The following is a 23,556-nucleotide window of genomic DNA, read 5'->3' as shown; positions in this document are numbered from 1 at the left end:
GACATGTAGAACACTGTTTCCAACCCTTAATTTTCTCCTGCAATGAATTCTGATTATATAATTTCCCTATTTTAATTACTTCTGGCAATACCCCTGCCCCTACACAGTGTCATGACCACCTTCCTGTTTATATCACCAAAGTGCCTCTGCACGTGTCCTCCTTTAGATGCTGCCTGGACAGGCTATGCAAATTCAACGCCTTTAATCTCTCTTCATAAATCAAACCTTCCCTTCCTTTAATCTGTTTCACTCTCCGTTGCCAACCTTTCTCCAATCTGTCTCCATCTTTCTCCTACTGAAGGTACCAGAAATAAATGCTCCAGACTAGGGGTGGGTGAGCTGATAGATATGAAAGAAGGAAAAAAGGAAGAGAGAGGAAAATGAAGAGAGGAAGCAAAGGGGCAGCCCCGGAAGTTGGGGGAAAGGAGGACGTCGTGGCTGCTGTCTCTGTATCTGGGGGCCTGCCGTTCACCCCACTGCAGCCGGGAAACAAGGGAGAGTCTTTGGAGAAAGACCGAAAACTGCATAGAATATTTTTCTTCTGAGTTTTCCCACCAGCTCCATTTCAGGATTCCTCTCATTCCCCTCTCCAACGCCCCAAAAAAGGAATTAGCCTGTCTTTTCCAAGTGTAATCTCACTGTCATCTTTTCTGCTATTTCTAACCTCTTTAGGGGAGGCTTGTATAATGTTCTTGATCCACACTCCTGTCTATAACACCTTCCAATTTAATATTGTCTGCAAATTTCATTAGCATGCAATTTACTTTCTCTTCCAGATCATTAAAAAAAAGCCTCACCTATACCAAGCTATTATGAATGGCTCTTCCACTCACCCCAGATCCCAGCCAAGTGGGAACATTACCATTTATCATTATCTTTTGTTTATAATCTTTCAGCCAGGTTTCATCTAAGCCGATTAGAACTAATCTTGATGGCAAAAGGAAATTCAGATAAATAAAACCCAACCCCAACATCCAGGGCCTCATTCGAGAGCAAATATATTGCTCGGTGACCGTCAATATTTTGTCTCCATCAATATTTTATCTATCACTTCTCCCCAATAATCTTGCATACAGTCACTCTCAGCATTCTTTCTTCAAGACCAATACAGACTCAGATTTGTATTTAGTGAGAATTTCACAAGTATGTCAAAGGGATTAAATCTGTCAGTCCCAATTGTTTAAGTTTCCATGGAGTCTTTATCTCCTGCAGTATCTTGAAACCCCAAGGGGGGCAGGGCACTTCTCTGCAGAGGAAGCTCTTTACAAAATGTCATAGACTTATTCATTCAAGTTTGGATGCTCAGGAATCCAGGTCTCCTCCAAACTAGAGAGGGTTTTTGCCACCAGCCTTGGCACTTACCGCGTGCTAGTTAATAAAGTTCTATTTATGGCTTTAATGAGGATAAAACAGCCATTTCTTAGCTAGGTGCCAGATGCACAGATTGATAACAAGACTAATCCTAATATAATTCCCTTAATAATGGCTAAAAACGACTCAAGTACCTTAATACATCAAGATGTAAATGTTTTATAATACCCATAAACATTCTCAGAACCTAATAGAGTTAATTCCACAAAGACTGAAAAGTCAGAGGTGGTGCAAAAATTAATTTGGCTTCACCTCCAATGATTTATCATCACCACCCCCAGGAGCAATTAATTTTTCCCTAAGAAAATTTCTAATGAAATTTAGGACCAAAGGAATGACAAATAAAACACCAAACTTGATTCAGATTCACATAATGGGTTAGACAGATTTCAACCTTCATGAAGGAAAAAAAAAATCTCCCCGAAAATCACCAATAGTTTACGGTTTAATGTCAAGAGTAGTTTGTTGAGCTTCTGATACAAACCAAAATAATTCCCACCTAAGCTATATGTGAGTACCTACAAATTCTCTACACTTAAATTACATACAAAAGGTTATGAGAGAGAAAAAAAGGACACTGTGACTCTTTTACATCCTAAAAATAAAACAAAATCTGTGTAAAGACTCAAGATAGTAAGAAAAAGATCAGAAGAGAATTCATGGATAATGATGAAATTGTCACCTTTTCACTTTTTGGTCCCATCTAGACTCACCAATCCTGAAACAAAAGTGCAGTTTATTAAGGTAAGAAGTGATGCATAGATTTATGCTTTATGCAGTCACGCTAAACTCTGCTTGAGTTGTGTCTCCATTTTTTTGCTGAGCCCCACAATTTCCCTTGTCTGGAGGGAAAAAAAAGGACTTGGAAGAACACTGCATGCCGAAGAATCATTCTTAAAAGAAAGGATTTTAAGGTGAACACTTACTCCCTGGCACCGGGGCAGGAAATTGACTGAAATCATCCCTGAAAAGGGACTGAGCCAACAAGGGTGATGTGGTCCCAGAGTACATGCCTGCAAATTTACTGTCCCTCTTTATGGCTTGCCATAAAGTCCCTTCATGCAAAATGGCCAAGAGACGTCCCATTTATACCGCATAAAAATTAAGTGACTAATGGGCTATGTCCAATGAACTCCTACCCACTTACAAACTAAGAGAACATCACATTTTAATTCGTTCAGCTCAAGGGGGCAGCGGAACATCATCACCCATCCACTGATTACTTGAAATTAAGTTTCTGGCCAAGTAAAAGTGAGCCGTGAAAGACAGTGCTATGTTGGTAACGACATTTCTTCAAGGGCTTTACGACACCATGACTCAACCCACGCAAGGGGAAAGTTACTAAAGTTACCTCTTTTCTGTTTTGACTCACCACCCCTCTCTCCTAAACTGCACATTAAAGGATATGGGACACAAGCAGTTACAGATAGCATTTCGAACCCAAGGTCTCAGTATGTTTCCCCAGAACTCCATGATAATTGATTTTTTGATGATCCAATTCATGAGTCATTACAAAACATGAATTATTTTTCTGAATCACTGACAGATTCATCTCTATTGAGATGGCATTACTTTTGTTTTACAAATTGACAACCCATGTCTGGGTAAGAGAAGAGTTTGTTTCCCAATCCTTCTGGCAAAGTAAGTTTATTTACACTAAATTCACTGAACAACTTTTTCAAGGAATGGTTCCGGAACACCTATCAGAGGTCAAGCACTGTTCTAAGAACAATCTAAAGTGTGAAATAAGATGAGCATGGCCCTTATCTTAATGGAGTTTCCACTCCAGTAAGGAACACAGATAATAAGCAATAAAAGAAATAATTACAGACTGTAATAAGTGCTAGGAAGGAGAGAAACAGGATACTCTGATGAAAAATAACAGGACAGAAGAGAACTACGTGGGCACTTAATGTGACATATCTATATCACCAATTAATGCACGAGATAAATTGGAATCCAACATGAAAAAAAGGACACTCAATCATCCAACATGCAGTTATTGCCTAATTAGCATGTTCCCCAAACTGAGAGGATAGGAGAGCGCCTAGCCTGTGATGATCTAAAAAGATTCAAGGGCTTCCCTGGTGGCTCAGTGGTTGAGAGTCCGCCTGTCGATGCAGGGGACACGGGTTCGTGCCCCGGTCCTGGAAGATCCCACATGCCGCGGAGCGGCTAGGCCCGCGAGCCATGGCCGCTGAGCCTGCGCGTCCGGAGCCTGTGCTCCACAACAGGAGAGGCCACAACAGTGAGAGGCCCGCGTACCGCAAAAAAAAAAGAAAAAAAAAAAGATTCAAGCCACGGTCCTAAAGATTGTAATATAATCACTCTGTCCCTTCTACTTTGAGTTATCTGCATTTATCTTTTTTCTTCAGTGCAGGTGAAAAGGTATTCATTTAATGAGAGGTGATGTTTTAAAGAAAAATAAGAATTAAAAAAAGTTCATCCCTTTCACCAATGAGAGAAGACTTGCTATATACAAAATTAAAATAAACTATGAAATTATAATAAGCAAAAGGGTTTGACACCAGCATCAACACACGAATTAACGGAACAGAATATATAGAAACCCATCCTAGCACAGGTGATTATTTAGAATATAATAAAGTTGCCAGCACAAGCAAGTTGAGTGGGGGTGAGAGGGGCAGAGAGAATAAGATTATTTAGTAAATGGTGTTGAGAAAATTGTTTAAAATAACCTTCTGCATTTTACACTGTCAATCACCCTCACCATACTAGTTGGCAGCAAAAAAATAAAGGCTTTTCTATTTCTTGCTAATATTATGCCAATTACGTCTCCTTAAATTGTTCATTATTAAAAAGCAGGTTTTTATGTATTTGCCCCTTCCATTATTATAGTAAATAATACAGTACCATCACGAGCGCACAGTGGAAGAAAGATGGACTTTAGAACTATAGGCACCAGATCTGAGTCCCAAGTTCGCCATATCAAGCACATCTGAACACATCACTTCACTTTTTTTCAGCCTATCATCCTCATACACTAAAGGGAAATTAAAGAGTCAATAATTCCGATGCCACAGGGTAGTTTTAATATTCAAATGAGATAAGACGTGTGACAAAATTCTGAGGGAAGTGTAGCACTGCCTAAATAGCAGCAGTCATTGTTACAGCACAGGGCCTCGGCTAAGAGCTTTCACAGCACAGGGCCTCTGAAGGTTTCCGTCTGTCTGCTATGCTCTCCTACTCTATATGGCTGGCTCCTTCTCATCATTCATGGATTAGATTTCAATGTTCCCTCCTCACAAAGGCTTCCTCTGAACGTTGCTACCCTGCTCCGCCTAGCTGCCGTCCATCTGTTCATTCCCTTCATAGCACTTCCTGTTTCTATTAACTTGATAAGTGTTCTTTTTTATTGCTTTAAGTGTTTTATTTTATTTTACTTATAGTTAAGCATTTTAATGTGAGATAGCTGTAGATTTACCTGAAGTCCTAAGAAATAATACAGAGAGAGCCTATGTCTACCCTTTACCTGGTTTCCCTCAATGGGCAGAGTTGCAAAACCCTTGTAGTTTATCAGGATATTGTACTATAGTAATATTAATACAGTCAAGATACAGAATATTCCCATCAAACAAAGATTCCTCAGGTTGCCCTTTAATACTCACACATACTTTCCTCCCTCTCCCAACTCTCTCCTTATCCCTGGCAATGAGTAGTCTGTTCTCCATTTCTATCATTTTGAAATTTCAGTATGTTTCTAGAAATTGCATCATACAGTATGTGACCTTTTGGGATTGTATTTTTTTTCATTCAGCATAATTCTTTGAAGATTCATCCAGATTGTTGCACGTTTCAATAGTTTATTCCTTTATTGCTGAGTAATATTCCATGATATTGATGTACTGTATTGTGTAACCCTTGAAACATCTGGATTGTTTCCAGTTTCTGGCTATTATGAATAGAGATGCTATAAATGTTCCTGTACAGGTTTTGTGCAAGCATAGGTTTTCACTTTTCTAGGATAAATGCCCAGGAGGACAACTGCTAGGTTACATGGTAGCTGCATGTTTAGCTTTTAAAGAAACAAACTATTTTCCAAAGTGGCTATACCACTTGTCTCCAGCAATGTATGAGCAATTTAATTTCTCCACATCCTTGCCAGCATTAAGTGCTCACTATTTTTTATTCCAGCCATTCTAATAGGTGTGCACCAAAATCACATTGCAGTTTTAATCTGCATTTCCCTAATGGTTAATAAAGCTGAGCATCTTTTCATGTGCTTATTTGCCATCTGTATATTCTCCTCCATGAAATGTCTCTTCATGTCTTTTGTCCACCTTGTAACTAGGTTGTTTGATTTTTTTTATTGTTGAGTTTTGAGAGTTCTTTATATATTATAGATTCTGGTCCTTCGCCAAAAGTTTTCTCCAAAGTCTATAGCTTATTTTTTCATCTTTTAAACAAGATGTTTTGCAGAGAAAAAGATTCTTTTTAAAATTTTGATGAAATCAAATTTATCATTTTCTTTGATAAATTGCACTTTTCGTGTCAATTCTAGGAACTCTGCCTAGCTTAAAAATCTCAAAGATTTTCTCCTATATTTTTCTCAAAGTTTTATAGTTTTATGTTGTATGTTCAAGTTCAGAATCCATTTATAATATGTGAAATTTAGGTTGAGGATGTCCAATTGGATTCCCAATTTTCCAGCACCACACATTGAAAGGATATCAGTCCTCCACTGAATTGCTTTTTCACCTTTGTGAAAAATCAGTTAGGCATATTTGTGTAGGTCTAATTCTGGGTTCTATATTCTGTTTCACTGGCCTATGTGTCTATTCTTCTTCCAATACCATAGTTGTGATTGTTGTAGCTACATAATAAGTCTTGAGATTGGGTAGACTCATTTTTCTCACTTTATACCTAATCTGTTTAACAATTTGTAGAGAATTGTCATCTCTAGTATGTTGAGTCTTGTAATACACTGAACATAGTAAGTTTCTCCTTTAATTTTTTTAATTAATTTTTACTGGAGTATAGTTGCTTTACAATTTTGTGTTAGTTTCTGCTGTACAGCAAAGTTAATCAGCTATACGTATACATATATTCCCTCTTTTTTGGATTTCCTTCCCATTTACTTCACCACAGAGCATTGAGTAGAGTTTCCTGTGCTATACAGTAGGTACTCATTAGTTATCTGTTTTATACATAGTAGTGTACATATGTCAATCCCAATCTCCCAATTCATCTCACCCCCCGCTTCCCCGCTTAGTGTCCATATGTTTGTTCTCTACATATGACTCTATTTCTGCTTTGAAAATAAATTCATCTGTATCATTTTTCTAGATTCCACATATAAGAGATATTACACAATATTTGTTTTTCTCTTTCTGACTTACTTCACCCTGTATGACAGGCTCTAGGTCCATCCACATCTCTGCAAATGGCACAATTTCATTCCTTTTTATGGCTGAGTTATGTTCCACTGTATATACGTACCACATCTTCTTTATCCATTCCTCTGTTGATGGACATTTATATTGCTTCCATGTCCTTGCTATTGTACATGGTGCTGAAAAATTACTTTTGTCAGCATTTGACAGCTTTCAGTAAACAAATTGTATACACATTTTGTTAAATTTTTACCTAAGTATCTTTTTTTGAGTCATCGTAAAGATATTGTATTTATAATTTCCATGCCCACAGGTTACCTACAGGTTTTTCTGGTGGATGTTCTATATCACATGGAGGAAGGTCTCCTCTGTTCCTATTTTTCCAATAGTTTTTGTCACAAACGGGTGTTAAATTTTATCGAATGTTTTTCTACATTGACATATATGATCAAATGACTTTTTCTAGCCTGTCAACAGGGTTGACTACATTGATTTAATTGTGACTACTGAACCAGTCTTACATCCCTGAAATAAATCCCACTTGGTCAAGTGTATAATTCTTTTTATATATTGCTGAATTCTATTTGCTGATATTTTGTTATAGACCAAAAAAATACGTTTTTATGTCTATGGTCATGAAAGATCTCGGTCTATCGTTTTCTTGTTTTGTACTAGCTTTGTATGGTTTTCGTATCAGGATAATACTAGCTTCACAAAATGAATTGGGAAGTGTTCCCTTCTCTTCTGTTTTCTGGAAGAGACTCCATATAATTAGTGTTAATTCTTCGTTAAACATTTGGTGAATTCTCTGATGAAACCTGAGTTTGGAGATTTCTTTATTAGGAGATTTTAAATTAGAAATCCAATTTCCTTAATAGTTACAGGGACATTCAAATTATCTACTTCATACTGAGGGGATTATGATGGTTTGTGTTTCACAAGGAAGTCATCCGTTTCACGTAAGTTGTGAAATATGTGTTTGTAGATTTGCTCATAGTGTTTCCTTATTATCCGTTTGACATCTGTAAAGTCTGTAGTGATATTCTCTGCTTCATTCTTGATATTTATCATTTGTGTCCTCTCCCTTTTTTCTTTGTCAGTTTTGCTAGAAGCTTGTCAACTTATTGATCTTTTCAAAGAGCTAGCTCTTCCTTTCATTGATTTTTCTCTATTGCCTTACTGTTTTCAATTTCATTAATTTCTGCTCTTATCTTTATTACTTCCTTCCTTATTCACTTTGGGTTGATTCTGCTATTCCTTTTCTAGGTTCTTAAGGTGGGAGTTTAGATTATTAATTTGAGGCTTTTCCTCTTTTCTAATGTTTTCATCCATTGCTATAAATTTCCTTCTCAGCACTACTTTAGCTGTGTCCCACAGGTTCTCATGTTGTATTTTCATCCAATTACATGTAATTATTTATTTCCCTGGAAACTTCCTATTTAACGCATGGATTTTTCAGAACTGTGTTACTTAGTTTCCAGTTGTTTGGAGATTTTTATCTTTTTGTTATTGATTTTGAGTTTGATTCCATTGTGGTCAGAGAACACACTCCATATGATTTCAATTATTTTAAATTTACTGAAGTTTATTTCATGGCCCAGGCTATAGTATATCTTGTCATACGTCCGATGGACACTTCAATAGGACATGTTTTCTGCTGTTGATGGGTTGAGTATCTCTCCTTTTACTGCTATAATTCTTTTCTACACATATTTTGCAGCTCTGTTGTTTAATGTATGGACCTTTAGGATTGCTGTTCTCCTTGTTGGATTGACATTGTTATCATTATATTCTGTCTCTCTATGTCTCTGGTAATTTTCTTTACTCTTAAGTCTACTTTATTTGATGCTATATTAGTGTAGCATCTAATTAATGTAGTAGCTAATATAGTTACTTCTACTTTCTTTTGATTGGTGTTTGCATGCTGTATCTTTTTTCCATCCTTTTGCTTTCAATCTACCCATATAATTAAGTTTGAAAGAAGTTCTGGACAGCATAGAGTTGGGTTGTGTACTTTAATCCACTCTAACAATCTTTAATTTATTACATTAGATACAATTATTGTTATATTAGTGCTGGATTCTGCCATTTTATTTTTTTTCTGTCTGTGCTCTTTCATTTCTGCTTTCCTTTTTCTGCCTTCCTCTGGGTTACCTGAATAATTTTTATAATGAAATTTTAATTTGTCTATAGTGTTTTTGAGTGAATCTCTTTTTAAAGATGATTTTAGTAGTTGCTCTGGGTATTACATTGTACATACACAACTTATAACAGTCTACTCATGGAACCACTTTAGCAGTTTCAGTGAAGCATAGAAATCTTACTTCCCTTTACCCTCCCTCATTTGTAATATAATTGTCTTAAATATTACTTCTACATGCATTTTGAACCATATCAGACTGTGTCACAGTTTTTGTTTCAATCATAAAGTATAGTTTTAAAAACACCAGAGAAGGAAAGTTTATTGTATTTACCCCTATTTTTGTTTTCTTCCTTTCTGATGTTCTAAGATTCCTTCTTTTATAATTTCCTTCCTCTTTAGAGAACTTCCTCTAGCCATTCTTTTAAGGTAAGTCTGCTGGAAAGTAATTCTTTTAGTTTTTCTTCATCTGGCAATATCTCTTTTCTTTCTGAAGTATATTTGTCCTGGAAATGCAATTCTGAGTTAACAAGTGGTTTCTTTCAGCACTTGAAAAATGTCACACCATTCCCTCCTTGCCTCCATGGCTTTTGATGAGAAATCTGCTGTCCTTCAAATTGTTTTTCCCCTCTAGGCACAGTATTCTTTTCCTCTCTACTTTCAAGATTATTTTCCTTCGTTTTCAGTTTTCAGAAGTTTGACTATGACGTGTCTCAGTGTGGATTTCTTTGGATTCACCCTGTTTGGAGTTTTCTCAGCTATTTGAATCTGTATGCTTATGTCTAGGGATTTTATTTGCACTTAGGAGGAACAGGAAAAAGTGTGTCTACCTTATCTTCCCAGATGCAGAAATCCACTTATTCCTATATTTATTTATTTACTCTTTGTTTACTTTGTGTTTCTTTAATAAACTGTAATATCCATAAGGACAAGCACATAGGTCTTTAGTTTCCCACTGTGTCCCCAAGGCCTAGCATAACCCCTGGCACATAACAGCTGTACAATTCATATTTTGAATGACAGAATTAACTAACTGAATTCTAGCAGTGTTCAAAGTAGACTTCACTATAGTAAATCCCTTGAGAATTTAGTTTACACAGTAGATTCAGGAAGGAATCACCTCTGCCGATTCTAATTCAGGAGGTCTATGGTGGGTTGTTTAAATCTGCATTTGTAAGCCCATTTTGCAGGTGATACACAGCTATCCTGGACTTAGCTAAAAGAATAATCCCAAGCTGTGCTCCCCACCAAGAAGTTTAGGGTCTGAACACTGTCCTCAGAGCTAACAATTAGGGTGAGGGAGCAGGGGTCATTATAAGTATTCTGTTTCCCTGGACTTGCTCCATAAGTGCTAACAGTGAACTGAGTTCCCCCATACAGATTTAAATCTAGAGACACAGATTTAAAATGGAAACATCTGAACAAATATGAGGAGAAATGGTCACTAAATGCGAAACATTCTGCTACAGAGGAGGTAGCTGGAAGAGCTTGCTCTGCCCTCAACTCATGCATTTTAAAACACTGCACTGAGGGTTTGTGTTTATCCAATGCAAGACCGTTAATACATTCAGCCCAAGAGTGAAGCAATTTTAATTTTAATAGGCTCTTTATGAGAATTTAATAACAAAGTCATAGCTTCCTTGTGTTGCAAGACACAGGGGGTTAATTACTTCTAACGGGTTGGCAGGGAAAAGGTCAAATTTTAACACTGACCTTAACAATTTGGGATAAATATGAAAAAGGTAATGGCCCATTTAAAGCTATGAAGTTCAGTCTTCTTTGCAGGCTGAGAAACTGTCACGTGTCCCACCTGTGGATTCTACCTATGGATGCTCAGAGAAGCCAGGCACCTGGTTTTTACACCTGGTAAGTCTGAGTCACTTTTAACTGAATTCAGTCTACTTCTTCATGGGAAGAGGAGAAAACAGACTTTTTGTTTAAGTGTGGATCTATTCTAGTATCTGTAGGACTGAAGCTTCATGATGTTCAGGGTTTTCCAGTCTTCCACTAGTGGCTTCAGAAAAATTTGAGGTGAAAAATGAAGGCTGTTATTTGAGGCTGTGACTTCTCTGCTTGATAAAGGACCATTACTGGTTTTAACCAAAGAATCCAGTTAGGTTGCAACTGGATATTGTGATGCTCTGTTCCTTGCAGCCTAGAGAGGAAGAGATACGAGGTCCCGAAAACCCCTCCGGGCTCATAAGTAATAGCAGAGCAGGGATATACAGACGGATAGGAGTGCTTAGGGTTTATCAGACGTAAAATTGTGATGGGTGTAACAAATTGCCATAAAATATGAGTTCAATTTGTTGGCCTGGGAAACATGACCTTTCATTATCAGATTCTGAACTGTGAATTTACATAAATGTAGCTGATAGGTTGTGTTGTTTGTTTTGTTTTGTTTTTGCTCATACACTCTAAAGATATTTCCTTTCAGCATTGCCCCAGATTTTCTCTCTTTGTTCAGTTTCCTAACCAGGATCCTGATTAGGGTTTGTCATGAGCCATTCATCTCACATGGGTGTCCACATTCTCCACGGCAGCATGGGACTCCTCTGACACCACCATGTTTACATGGACATGGCCACTCTTGTCGCTAGAATCCATCCCACCAAAAACGTTCATGATGGCAATGGAGAAGTGGATGTCTCTGTGCTTGTCTTTTTACTTTGATCCATCAGGTATTTATTGAATACCTATCAAAGGCCAGCCACTCTGCTGAAAGTGAGGCATTCAGAGGTGAATTACAGAAGTCCCCTGCCTGCATAAAATTCACAGTCTAATAGGGGAGGTAGATGAAAAAGTAATTATAACATCATGTGATGATGGCTACGAGGGACTGCCACGGGAACACACATAAAAAGCAACAGACCCAAACTTAGAAGGTCTGAGGAAGCTTCTGCAAAGAAATGGCTTCTAAGATAAAACTAAAACCCAGTATCATTCAGGATAGGCTAGGTGTGCTGCTATAACAAATGACCTTGGAATCTCAGTAGCTTACAGTAACAAAGGTCAACGTCTTACTCAGGCTGTGTGTCATCTGTGGCTTAACTGCGGTTCTGCTATACATCTTCTTCTCCTGAAGGCCCAGGCTGATGGAAAAGTGACTCTTTGGTCTCTCAGCAAAGGGAAAAAGGAATGTGATGAATCACATGTTGGCTTTTAAAGCTTCTGCCCAGAGTGACACATCTCACTCCCCCGACATTTCATCAGCTGAAGCAAGTTGCATGGCCATTCCTGATTTTTTTAAAGTTGAGTGTGTAAAATCCTCCTTCAGTGAGAACTACCAGGAGGAGAGAACGCAGAACATTTTGTGAGGAATAATCAATCTACCATGGATCCACAACATGAGTTAGAGCTCTGTGTGTGAAAAGAAGGTGGTGTGAGTATAATAAGACTGAATATTCCAAAGTGCAAAACAGAGACAGGAGGAGAGGGATGGAGGAGCCTCTGGGAGAGAAAAGAGAGAGACAGGGATTTGAAGAATTCCAAGGAGTTAAATAAGGCTGAGCACAGAGTGCAAGGAAGGGAGTGAAGAGAGGATGCAAAGAAAAGCTCCTTTTCCCACTCTGGATGCACCAAAGCAAATCTGGTGGTGGACACACATGCCCCACACAGAAAGGGCTTGGGAAGCACTGATGTAAAGGAGTGTCCAGGTCTTTACATGGATATTTAAAACTAGATTCTTCCCCTTTAAGTAATAAATGGTGTGAGCTGTCCAAAATGTCAAGATAAATGGAGGCATAAGGAAGGACAACAGGATAACCAGACAAAATATGAATTACTAATGACATAATGTTCATTTTAGGGTTCCTGGTGCCTATGACCTAGAGTATTGCCCCAGGTACTTGCTTGCTGAATGACTCATAGGAAAAAATTGAATGAGGGGCATCTATGGACCATCCATCCACAATTCACTTGTCATAGCTAAGACAGAATGAAATGAAATGGGGGATAAGGCGAGGTTGGAGGGTATGTATTGATTCTCATCCATGGTTTCACATTGGGTTGGAGGTGGCCCCCTACACAGAGCTCAGAATTCTTTTATTCAATCATCCATCACATTCTCATTTTACATTTACTACATGTTGGGGAATATGCTAGATGCTGGGAACTCAGTGGTAATCAAGGAAAACAAAGTCCCTGGGAGAGACAGAAATCAAATAAATAAACTAACCCAACAATTAAAAGATCTGGTGCCATGATAAGAAGAAGAAACAGTACAGGTTCTGCTTGAGAACAGCATGCCAAGCACTCAGAGGTCAGGGCTTCGCCAAGGATGTGCATCTATCTGGGATCCAAATCACTGAAGAGGTAGAAAGGGAAGAGCACTCCAGCCGAGGGGCAGCATGTGCAAAGGTCCCGAGGAGGAAGGCTTGTGTGGCTGGAGTGACGTGAGCAAGGAGGTGAGCAGGAGGGAGATGGGGTCGGACGGATCTGGATGCCATCGAATTGTTCAGGGCCTTGAGGCCACTGGGAGGGCTTGGATTTCATTTTAAGACTATTTGACTGGCTTTCAACAAGAGAACAGTATAATCCATTGACTGTTTAAGGAGAACTACCACTTCAGTGATCCTAGAACTGATTGCCTACATTGTGCAGTTTTGCTGGAAGAAAGTCAAGCAAAGTCCATGCATGGTGTATAATGCATCATGGAAGGGCTTGCCCACTCCCTCGGACTTCAGCTTTTCTCCCTCATGGTAGGAAGCTGCAAAGCTGACATTCAAAGAGTGATGTGCATGGATTACCCAAGAGAACACTGAAAAGCCCAATAAATTACATTTTACAAGAAGAGGCCCCCAAAGCGATGCGTGCCCTGTTGCAGAAGTAGGCTCACCGTAAGTCTTAAGACTACATGAGGGTACAATTATTGAGCTTCCAGTACAAACTCACCAGCAGTAAAAATAAGGTCAAACACAGTCAAGGACAATTGTCCTGATGTACATCCTTTCTTTTCCCCCTTAGCCCCACTTGCGAGTAAAGTGCTGGCTCACTTCACAGCTCCAGCAGATTTAATTCCTATTAATCCTGTAATAGTGGATGTTGCTGGTGGTGGTCACTGTTGCCAATTCTTTCGGTTCCAACTTTCTCCTCCGGAATGGCATTTTGAGATGAAAGCAACTAGTTCGCAGATGGAATGGTGCTTTCCATGGGAAGATATCAAGTTAGTTACCAAATCATGGCAGGGAGCTTTGTGGAGGATAATGACAAATTTGCAAACAAAAAGAAAATTCCCCAAATTACAAAAACAAATGGAGTGACACACATGCCAACTAGGAAGCCAGCAGACAGCAGCAGAAGCTTTAAGCTCCAATGAAACAGAGAGGGGTGGGGGTGAAGGAGGGAGGGGAAGGAACGAAGAAGCTGGTTCTTGTAGAATTAGGCACAAGATATACCACGTCTGTCAGAGTGAAAAGACAGACTGGTGAAAAAAAAAACTTGAGGGAAATGGTTTCCTAACTGGAGGCTGCACTGCTCCAATCAGGCAATTTCAGAAATCTACCTCCAAATACGTTTATTTTTTCCCCCAATCAGTTGAATGTTTTCATCAAAGTCTCTCCTGCCGTACTTCCACATTAAAATAGAAACCTCCTTCTCCCTACCATCCCATGCTGGCATAACAGTTTCGCACGGACACTCTATGCTGGAGTGATTCCAGGAAAGACTGGGGTGACTGAGGACTTGTACACAAGGGATTTGACATAAAATTCCTGAAGGGTTAGAAAGTCTGTCACTCCGATATTGAGCGGCACCCTAGGACACCTTCTTTCTTTGAGGCATTCGCCTCCCCTCTAACCCTTGCTGTGCAAATACTCTGACCTCCCGTGTTCTCCTGAACACACCCGCCTCATCCTTGTGCCAAGCTTTGGCACACGCCAGTCTTCCTGGCTGCAACTCTTTCCCTGCCTCCTTGATTGGGGGACTTTACCTTTTCCTTTGGGCCAAAGTCTACTGTCCTCTCTTCAAAGTGGCCTTCCCTTCTACCCCATATCTAAACTGGCTTGCTCCCCGACCCAGTGCCTCTTTGCAATTTCATCCCACTTATTTCCTTAATCGTGCTAACCGAGATCTGTGATTTCTATGAGGACAGGGAGCTAGCCTGTGTCGCACTGTAACCCTGGTGCTTTCTTGGATGAAGTGATACTGAAGACAAAAAAACAAAGATGAGCAGGACACGATCCCTGCTCACAAAGGATGAATTAGGCTTCCTATTCTTTCCACCCAGAGCAGAAATAATAAAGTAAGCACAGCTCTCAGCCCTTTGTTGTGATTCTCTCCAGAATCTAAGATAATCCAGGCCTAATAATGGGGTGAAAATAAACGTGGGCTCACAATTGTTGGAAAAGACTTCACAATCCAGTTGACAGTAAAGTAGCCACAAAAATTTTTTTCAACCAACGCTTATGAGATGTTGCTGCCATAAACACCGTCTCCATCAAGACGGATGTGACCATCAACTGTACTTCAATTTAAAAAAATTAAAAAGGGATTTCCTGGCGGTCCAGTGGTTAATACTTCGCCTTCCAAGGCAGGGGGTGAGGGTTCGATCCCTGGTCGGGGAGCTAGGATCTCACATGCCTCGGGGTCAAAAACCAAAACATAAAACAGAAACAATATTGTAACAAATTCAATAAAGACTTTAAAAATAGTCCACGTTAAAAAAAATCTAAAAAAATAAAAAAGCAAGAAGGCAGGAAGGATGAGATGGACAGGAAAGTGACAGAGTTGTGTCAAGCAACATCTTTTTTTTGGCTGCGTTGGGTCTTTGTTGCTGCGCGCGGGCTTTCTCTAGTTGCGGTGAGCAGGGGCTACTCTTCGTGGTGGCGCGCAGGCTTCTCATTGCTGTGGCTCCCCTTGTAGCAGAGCATGGGCTCTAGGTGCATGGGCCCAATAGTTGTGGCTCACGGGCTTAGTTGCTCCGTGGCATGTGGGATCTTCCCAGAGCAGGGCTCGAATCCATGTCCCCTGCATTGGCAGGTGGATTCTTAACCACTGCGCCACCAGGGAAGCCCTCAAGCAACATTTTAAACTACCATATCAGGCCAATTAAATTAACCATCAAATTCTGGTGTGACAGAAATGGCTGTATTCTAGCATATCATCTTTTTGCATCTAAAAGGAATAATGAGAGATTTCTGGAATGATCAGAATGTTTCACCCGGACTTCACCTAGTTTTTACTCTCCTGAATAACCTGTCTTTGTAGGGATGCTGCCCTGATCTCCTGAGATGACATCACAACCTTTTTAAGGGTGAAACTTTGATTTCCTCTATATCCTTCTATAACTCCAGCCCATCTTTCTGTTGGAGTTGGATGAAGCTTAGAAACTGAATAAAGTTTATGAAAAAAACAATTTAAAGAGAAAGATGGATGTGACCAAGAGGGGTATTCATGTTCTTCCAAAATCCCACTTATTTCTTAAGAAGAAACCCAATGCTTCAGCAGGGCATATAGTTACACAGAATAAATACTGTTTTTACCAGCTTCCTTTGTAGATAGGTGTAGCCATGTGGCTAAATTCTGGCTAATTAAACGTAAGTGATATTGGTATGTGCAACTTCTAGAAAGGCCTTAAAACGAGGAAATGAGACCTAGCTTCCTCAATTCTCCTTGGTGCCCGTTGGAACGAGAATATGATGACGGAAGATCTTGCATCAGAAGGTGGAGGGCAAGGGGTGAGGATGGTGGAGTATCTGGACAGAAGGACCATCCAGGAATCTCTGGATTCCTGCCCTTCTGATCTCTGGATTTCATTTAATGCAAGAAAAAAGTAAACTCCTAACTTGTTAACACCACTGTTTTCTCGGGTTTTCTATCACTTTGCAACCTAACCTAACCCTAGCTGATCCAATGGGCCCAGAAAAAAATTTAAGGTAGGCATTTCTAAAATGAAATCAGTGGAATGGCTGAGAATTGGAGTCCTGATTCCCAGGATGACGATGACCCAGCAAATGGCTCGTCTTTCCGTTTCTGTTAGTCTGCTCCACGGTCAGAATGACTCTCGCACTGCATATAGGAGCCACGGAAGTGATGGCACTCGTCATCTGACATCTGGAAAAGGTTGGAATAGCCAATTGTTTGAAAGCAGCTTTTGCTTTGACCTACTATTTTGGAAGTAGATAGTCAGAGCAAAAACAACTCTGCTCAAGATGGAAGAAGAGAAATGCGGGAAAAACCCCAGGACCCAGAGACATCAATTTTGGTAAAACACAAGCTATGGGACTGTGCCAGGGCTTTTCTGCCTTTTGGAAGGAAGTGACAGTTGTCCATTTTCCTCTCTTCCACTGGGGATGTGAGAACCATACTCTCTCCCGTGGCCTGTAGACAAGCCTATGCAGAAACTGACTCCAGTCTGTTTCTCTTAAATGTTCTGTTGTATATTCCAAAATAATTTCTACCTCTGGGGCAGGGGTTTGACACATCACAAGTTGACGGCATTCTAAGGAGAAGATATTTTTCATAATTCTAGTAGATACATTATTTTGTCCCTCTGCAAAGGAAGAATCAATATCACTGCTCTTTTAGGCAAAACCACCTTCATTTCCTCAAAGGATGCATGTTTTCTTAGTATAGATATGTGACATAGTTTTTCTCTATGGCTTTTAATGAAAACCTATGAACAAACCAACAAGGGCCTACTGTACAGCACAGGGAACTCTGCTTAATATTCTGTAATAACCTAAATGGGAAAAGAATTTGAAAAAGAATAGATATATGTATATGTATAACTGAATCACTTTGCTGTACACCTGAAGCTAACACAACGCTGTTAATCAACTCTACTCCACTATAAAATAAAAAAATTTAAAAAAAAGAAAACCTATGAACAGATTTCTCCTGCCGTTCTGTCCCACCCCTGCCATTCCATTCTATGCCACTTGCCCCGTGGCTCCAGTCCAGTCCAGTCCACTCCACTCCACGATTTAGGCCATGTGCAGTTTGGATGGAGCTGTGTGACTTGACAGGTCCTTCAACCTCCCTCAAGGCATGCATTTACCAACCACGCATGTGATAACTAAGGGGACATGAACCATTTACCCTGTGTCCAATAATTCGGTCAGCCCTTTGCATGTGTCATCCCTTTTCATCCCCACAGAGCCCCGAGATGTGCACACTTTAGCATCCTCATTATGCAGATGAGGAGACTGGCACACACGGTGATTAAGTGATGTGCACCCAGTCACAAGACTAATAGGTCACAGGGATGTGATTTGAACCCAGGAGATAGGACTCCAGAATTCCCTCTGCTATAAAAGCCAAAAGGGTCCTCATGCTGCCTGCAAGACCTCCCAGGGGAGCCTTTCCAGAGAGAGTTCATCAAACCCAGGCAGAGCTTCAGGGAGGGAACAGAAGCCAGGGCCCCTATACATCCAAGGGCTTAGAATATCTAAAACTCTAGGGGCAGTACTTTGGGGTCAACCATGTGTCCTTTAGAATCAGATGGAGGAGCTTGATCCTGAAATTTCTCTGTACTCGCTAAGACAGGCAGGTAGAAAGTAATATAGGGCATCCGTAAACCAAAGTCGCCTCTGTCCAGCAATGACAAAGTATGTTTAATCCCGTGGCAATCTATCAAGTGTCATAGAATACAGGCTGCATATAAAGTGCAGCATTATTTTCAATGGGAGAACTTTCTCCCGGCTCAACAGATTTTGTAGAGGTAATGGGCATCTGGGATCAAAAGCCTGCAGATTGATGGCGGTGGCTGTTCACCAGAATTGCAACTCTCGAATGCCATTTCTCACAAAGACAAAGGAATTATTGAAACAGGACCATGCTTAGAGATCTGAAAACGGGAAATGCTCTTACTTTCATCAGACATTTTAAAATCACCAGTTCACTTGTGCTTTTGTCTCTAATCCGTACCCTAAGATAGCGTGAAAGAAAATACTGGTGGTGAATCAAGAAGGCTAAGCGACTTTGTAGAAAAGAAGAAGGAAGACATTTTGCCTTGATCTTGCACGAGCTTATTCGAGAGAAGGGGGTGGAAAGGGAGACACACAGATATGTCTGTGTACATTTATCAAAAAGGAGGCAGGTCACGCTCGTTTGGGATATGAGTTGTGTGGAACTTTCCACGAGCTCCATTGTTGAACTCCACAAGAAGGATGGAAGGGGTAGGAAGGATGCTGAAAAGACCTCAGGCAAAGCCTTTTGCAAATGAAAGAAGCAAAAGCAAAGGAATAATTATAGATTTAATTGGATAGTAGGTGACCTGGATAACAAACTGAATAAATAAACAATGGGTGATCATCTAAGCTAGGCTGGTATCCAATTTCAGTCAGAGTAATTAATGAAAAATTCATAGATGCACACACTTGGAATGTGCAGCTCGAGATCTCCTGTCTGACATAGTAAAATCAAATACCAGATGTCCTGTCAGAAACAAATAACAATTTTGATGTAGAAAGTAAGTATGAGAAAAGTCCGTGCCTTATTATTCTGTATCGTTCCCCAAATGTTATAAATGGACTTGGAATCTTGTTGATTCATTCACTGATTCTTTATTTTTTATAACATGCAAAAAAAATTCACCTAGCTTAGTTAAAAAGTGAAATGCACAAAACAGATTAGGGGAAGATAAGACTGGAAAACTATGAGTGTTTGGACCATGGCAGGCATTCAGTGCCACTTAGTGGCTTAGAGTTGATCCGAAAGGCAGTAGGGACCTATTGAAAGTGTTTCAGCAGAGGCATGACGTGAACAGAGATGTGACTGGGGAAGATTTATTTGGAAACGGGATACAAAATTAATCATTGGATACACACACACACACACACACTCACACACTCAAACACACACACACAAACACACACACACACACTCACTCACTCTTAAGAGAAATCCTTGCTTTAGACAGATAATAAAATTTGAGTAAATGATAATAGTCCTAAATGGGGTCAAGGTGAACGACAGTACATCTTTGCTATCGCTGTAACTTCAAGTATAATCACTTCTGGGGCTATTTTGGTTGATTATGCAATACAAACAAGAGCAGAGATGCTTCAGCAATTTTCTTTCTAAATTTCTTTAATGGCCAGCTGGCTGTGGAGGACTGAGTGAACATAGACAAAAATGCACAATTCTAAGGAGTTTTAAAAATAAATAAAATGTTACAAAAGATGCCAGGGTAAGGGCAGTGTGAATCTTCTTCAGAAACTCACCATCAGATGTTGCTAACGTTGCCTTTTAATGGTGGAGGGTGGGAAGAGAGATTTGGCCAACATCTCTGCTGTAATTTACGGTAAATATACTGTTCCTTTGACTGTGAGACCATCTTGATCAGGTCAGAAAAATAAAATACATCAACAAATGAAACACGCACTTCCTTCTAAATACCCCAGAACCCCAAGAGCCTTTCTCAGAGCTCCTAGAAATATGACATATACTCATGGTAATCCTGCTGGTGATAGAGGCGCTAGGCTATGTTTTGGGGTCCACACATCCTTATCGCTTCCCTCTCCAATGTGTACTACAGCCTTCTCAGGGGGCTCCCTGCTCCTGGTCCCATATGCCTTCTTCTTCCCAAAACACTGCTATGAGCAACACTTTCCTAAACAGCAGTTTCTCAGCTGAAGGTGATTTTCTCCCCCAGGTGACATACGGCGATATCTGGGGACAGCTTTAGGCGTCATAATAGGGAGGGAGTATGCTACTGGCATCTAGTGAGTAAGGTCAGGGATGCTGCTCAGCCTCCTGAAATGCACAGGACAGGGTCCCACAACAAAGAATCTTCTGGTGGAAAACGATAGTTCCAAGGCTGAAAACACCTGTCCTAAACACAGGTGGATTATGATGGTCAACACGCTTTTCAAAATTCACAAGTGCAACTGGTGTTCAAAGCCTGAGACTGGCTTTCAACGTCCACAAGATCTGGTGTCACCAGCTCCTCTGATTCACTTCTGTGTCCCCACTGGTGCTACATGATCTCTCGAATGCCTAGTGCCTTCAGCGTACCTTGGGGACACCTGCCTTCTCCTGCCTCAGTCCTTTTACTCATCCTCTGCCCCTTGCTGGACTGTCCTTTCTACCTGACTGCCATATTTTATCATCCTTTCAGGATGACCTTCTCAGTGGATCTCGAAGTCAACACGATCACCATCTACACAGGACGCTGAGCAGCGCATCCTTCTCCTGCTGGCACCTACCCGCACTCATGTGTATGACGAGCTACTCTCCTTGCTCTTAGAGTCACAATCGTTTATTCACACGTCTCGCGCACTAGCCTCACCAGAGCCACAGCTGCGACTTTCATTTCTTCTATTCTTTTTAGGCCACGTGTCCTTTCAAACCCTTGGTCTAGCAAAATATGTGCCCTGCTTCCACATCCAGCCTGGAGTAGCAGGACGCTGGAGAAAGTGGCCCTGAATTAACCTGGACGTTGCTGCATCTGGAGCGCCAAACAGGGCTTTCCTGTGACTGGGAATGAAGAATCTGGGACTTGGTCTTCATCGTGCACCTCCGACAAGTGGAAGCCATAGCGCAAGAGGAGATTAAACCAAATGGTGTCGGCATGGGAATATTCTCAGGCTCTGCCCATCTCTGTCACTGATCAACAGATCTGTCATTCAGTGTACCCACTCCCTAGCCTACTGATCTGTCAGACAGGTGTCTGGACATATGTGATGCTGACTTTGAGAATGACAGGAGGAGGAGGAGGCATAGGAAGGCTCACTGAGAAAGGACAAACCACACCTATAATAATAAGATGGGAAAGAAAGGGAGAAGGTGGATGGGCGGAGGGCAGAGAGGTGGGGGGAGGGTGGGCACAGCCAATGAAAGGTTGTGACACAGCATAAATCCAAGAGAACAGGGAAGGAAAGAGGACATGAGGAGTGTCACTGAAGATTATAAACTGGATTCCCTTTAATATGCTTTTTTTCCAGGAGAAATCAGTAAGTTGTCTTATATTATTTTCATTTTTGAAGTCGATATGAATATTATTCATTGCTCTACTCCATTGACTGGAGTTCGGTAACAAGACTGGATTATATGGATCAAGCGTTTAGGAGGGTTGCACAGATATTAAAGAACCTCTTTTCTATGGAAAAAGAAACTGAAGGTAAAAGTGGTCACTCACTTTGCCCCAATCACGTTCTCTGGAATCAAGCTTCAAATTCAGCCAACATTTTGACCAAGCCCCAACTCAACCATTTCACCATTCCACCTATCAAAATAAAGGGTTTAACTGCACATCAGTTTTTTATTATTCAAAAAGGTCTTACTTCCAATGATAGGCATCTGTATATTTTTATGACTTTTAATGACTACCTCCATAATTTTAATGGAAACAACCAAATATGTAGATCGATACATAGAGAGATAAAAGTTCTCTATGGATACATCTGTTTTGTTCACATCCATCCATAAGTCCTGAATCGTAAGCGTAGGCAACCTACAAAAGCTTTGCTTACTGAGTAGGTATTCAATAAATGCTATTAATGACGATGCTTATAAACACACAGGACCACGAAACCTCCATCAAGGAAGGCAACCTAAAATTCTCACTGGAATTCCTTTTATCCTAAGTTTCTCTTTCCATTATGTCTCACAGGCTGTATCAGAGAGAGCTAAGTCCCCTGGTGTATGTTTGTCACGGAACCTTTGTTCCCTGGTTCTTTATGAGCGTTTTGTCCTACTCAGAGTTGAAGAGAAAAATAACCCATTTATATTCTCTGCAGTACTCTTTGGGTTTTATTCCAATTGCTACCGTGACAGGGGCTGCTACAAAGAGGAATACCAATGTAAGCAAGGAGTTAAGTGCACTGCTGCTCCGAATGCAGTGAACTGATCAGATGACTCTGAAGAAAGAGACAGCCAGCACAATCTCCAATTCTAAATTTAGATCGACAGACAGAGAGAGAGAGATAGAGATGTATGTATATACATATGTATATCTTTACATACCGATCTATCTATTCACAAATCATCTATTTAGCTTTGGCTGGGAGACCAAATAGCATGTGGTTAAGAGTGCAAATTTAGAGCTCAGAAAGGCCTGGTACTGGTGCAATCTGTGTATGTGATTTTGGAAAATGGATCTCAGCTTTCCCATCTGAGTCACAGGTACGGTCATAGTGGTTCCCATCTCAGAGGTTTGCTGTGAGTTCCCTAGGAGTTGGGGCATATGGGTTGTGTAGTCCATCTCGCGTTCCAAAGTAGGTGGTACACCAAACACAGATGTGATTACTTTGGGCAATGCTAAAATGATGGTGATTCTAAGGGATAGTGGAAAATAAGTTAGATTGCTTTTAAAAAGTAACCTTGGGAGTTCCCTGGAGGTCTAGTGGTTAGGACTCGGCGCTTTCACAGCCGTGACCCAGGTACAATCCCTGGTGGGGGAACTAAAATCCTGAAAGCTGTGCGGAGACCATAAATTAATTAATTAATAATTTTTTTTAAAGTAACCTTTCTGTTGAAACCCCTGATGTTGACCTCTAAGAGAACAGGACTTGGAGTTAGATGAGACTTGAGTTCAAATGCCAGCTTGGCCATTTACTAGAAGGATATATGTGTGTAACAGAGAGAGAGGAAGAGAAGGAAAAGAGGGAGACAAAGGAGGGAGGGTGGGAGGAAAAGGGAGTGGGGGAGAGAAAGAGAAAGAGAGGAGAATATGGTCATCTCTTCTAACAATCAGAGATTCAATGTCCTTATCTGTAAAAGGGGATAACAATAGTACCTACCTCACAG

Source organism: Physeter macrocephalus, chromosome 14 (genome assembly GCF_002837175.3).
Source record: "Physeter macrocephalus isolate SW-GA chromosome 14, ASM283717v5, whole genome shotgun sequence".
NCBI classification, from domain to species: domain Eukaryota; kingdom Metazoa; phylum Chordata; class Mammalia; order Artiodactyla; family Physeteridae; genus Physeter; species Physeter macrocephalus.
The sequence above is the reverse complement of the archived record's forward strand: the minus strand, read 5'-3'. Positions refer to the sequence as shown.